The sequence below is a fragment of the Macaca thibetana genome, chromosome 17 (assembly GCF_024542745.1).
Source record: "Macaca thibetana thibetana isolate TM-01 chromosome 17, ASM2454274v1, whole genome shotgun sequence".
Classification (NCBI taxonomy): Eukaryota; Metazoa; Chordata; class Mammalia; order Primates; family Cercopithecidae; genus Macaca; species Macaca thibetana.
In genome coordinates, this window is record NC_065594.1 from 93,504,934 (window position 1) to 93,508,089 (window position 3,156).

Below are 3,156 nucleotides of genomic sequence, written 5' to 3' on the forward strand. Positions count from 1 at the left end.
GTATTGACATGTTCTTTGAATCTGTGTCAGGGAAATTCTGATTTGTTAGTTCAAATGCCTGACAGCATAATCATACAGATCTTCTCTTTTCTTGGTTTGGATGACACTGAGCAGCTGTCAAAAATGTGCAAAAAATTCCAAAAGGTAAGGCCTTAAAATATTTTACTGGTAAATATTACACAGACTTTCAAAAGGAGAGAGAATGACTTAGAAAGTCTTTTTGTTTGTTTGTTTTCTCGGAGATGGAGTCTCACTCTGTCGCCCAGGCTGGAGTGCAATGGTGTGATCTCAGCTCACCGAAATCCACGCCTCCTGGGTTCAAGCAATTCTCCCGCCTCAGCTTCCAGAGTACTGGGATTACAGGCGTGTGCCACCACACTTGGCTAATTTTTCTTAAACAAACACTGTCTGCATCTGCCCTAACAGAGTGAGAGAGAAAGACGAAACGCTAGTTATGACAAGCAAATTAACCCACCCACTCTTAAAAAAAAATCAGGGCCGGGCATGGTGGCTCACACCTGTAATACCAGCAGTTTGGGAAGCCAAAGGGGGCAGATCGCGAGGTCAGGAGGTTGAGACCATCCCGGCTAACACTATGAAACCCCATCTCTACTAAAAATACCAAAATTTTAAAAAAATGAACCGGGCGTGGTGGCGGATGTCTGTAATCGCAGCTACTCCAGAGGCTGAGGCAGGAGAATGAACCTGGGAGGTGGAGCTTGCAGTGAGCCGAGATCACGCCACTGCACTCCAGCCTGGGCAAAAGTGCGAGACTCCATCCCAAAAAGAAAAAAAGAATACTAAACACAATTCAGAAGGGCCACCCAGAGGGAGACAACAGTGTCACCACTACTTGCGCCACACACACAGGCTGTGCTCTTGTCTGTTGGTTCTACTTGACAAAGGAAAACTAGCTGTTTGTTTCATCAATGAACCACAGCTGCAGGTGGATTTCCATACCAGGATGAATGAAGACTCAGACATCACCTTCCGTTTCTAAGTGTACTTTGGCCGTTGTGTGGTCACAAACAGCATGAGAATGGGGCCTGGAAGCCTGAGGTGAAATCCAAAACTATGCCCTTTCAGGATAGCAAAGAATTTGACCTGAGCATCTTGGTGCTGGACAATAAGTACCAGGTAGTAATGGTCAGTGGCCTATGCTTGTAGAGCTTTGACCATCGAATCCCACCTGAGTCTGTGAAGATGGTGCAAGTGTGGAGAGATGTCTCCCTGACCAAAATGAGTGCAATTGAGGGTGATAACCAGGCTCCCTGTTGACAAGGAATCCCTGTTTCTGCATGACCATGGGATTCCCAGAGCCAGGTGACAGCGTAATTCCTCCTCACTTCAGCCCTTACTCTTGCTCATTAAAACCTCGCCAAACTTAAAAAAACAAAAGAAAAAAAACCACTGGATTTTAAAAACACATATGCCTATGCTTCTTCACAAAGGGAATATCTTACCTGTAAAATAAAGCCGTATTCACACTGGAAAGTTGGTGATCATTAAGAATTTCTAGATTGCTTAAATAAAAATACCTTGCATTTATGAAGTTCTTTATGTTTCTCAGGCAGAAGATTGATAGCTATTAAAACTGATGAGAGTCCATTATATTACCCTCTCTTCCTTGAATGTTTAAAATTTCTAGTAATAATGCATTAAAAAGGAAATTCAGCCGGGCGCGGTGGCTCAAGCCTGTAATCCCAGCACTTTGGGAGGCCGAGACGGGCAGATCACGAGGTCAGGAGATGGAGACCATCCTGGCTAACATGGTGAAACCCCGTCTCTACTAAAAAAATACAAAACACTAGCTGGTTGAGGTGGCAGGCGCCTGTAGTCCCAGCTACTTGGGAGGCTGAGGCAGGAGAATGGCGGGAACCTGGGAGGCAGAGCTTGCAGTGAGCTGAGATCGCACCACTGCACTCCAGCCTGGGTGACAGAGCGAGACTCCATCTCAAAAAAGAAAAAAAAGAAAATTCATCTCAGATAGATGGGGATTTATTTTCCCAGTTGGTTAACTATCAGTGGATGAGTTGAATACCTTTTACTAATAGAATAAGATAATGTTGGACAATTCTATTCCAGTTTTTAATTTTATTAATATAATTTCTGAAAAATCTTGTTCACATAGGAAAAAGGAACAGAGGAGTTTTATTATATTAACACCACTTAATTCTTTAATTTCTGGCTGGGCGTTGTGGCTCATGCCTGTAATCCCAGCACTTTGGGAGGCTGAGGCAGGCTAATCACTTGAGGTCAGGAGTTCACCACCAGCCTGGCCAACATGGTGAAACCCTGTCTCTACTAAAAATACAAAAAAATCATCTGGGCATGGTGGCACACGCCTGTAATCCCAGCTACTGGGGAGGCTGAGGCAGGAGAATCGCTTAAACAGGGGAGACGGAGGTTGCAATGAGCCAAGATTGTGCCACTGCATTCCCGCCTGAGTGACATAGTGAGACTCTATCTCAAAAAAAAAAATTTCTTTCAAGTTATATTGCAAAATGTTCAGTTATCTATAATCAGTATTACTTCTGTTAGTCTACCATCTCATAATTCTTTCAATTTTATTGAAAGCTAACGATGAGGAACCACTTGACTTCTAAAAGGATTTGTTATTCAATCACTAAAGTCATCCAGTTTCTCTATTTCTGAGAATTAAATATAAAAGGTTTCCCAGGACTTACCAGCTAACTATGAACTACACCTGTTGCTTTTCCACTCTTAGAAACAGCTCAATCTGACATACTCAGAAAGGTTTGGGGGGAGAATCAAAGCAGTGATTTCAGCACATCTTTGTCAGTGCAATATTTTTATGAAGTGTTCAGTGCATATTTGCCAAAGTCTTGGATTGCAGATTTAATTCATCCAATTTCTGGAAATTGCAGTAAAGTCAAGATTAAAATTATATAGAGCAAATAGTCTGTTTCTCATTACCTAATTTAAATAATAGAATATAATGTTTAGCTGAATGTGTGAGTTATTGATGAGGCCAGCAGTGTGATAATGGAAGTTCTGTTTCTTCAGTAAATATGTGTATGAATATATAAAGCCCTAGCATCGGGCTTTTGGGAATGAGAAGATTGGTTTTTAAAATTATAATTTTGTTTTACAACATGACCAAGTGTTTTACATGTATTTAATAAAATATTAAAG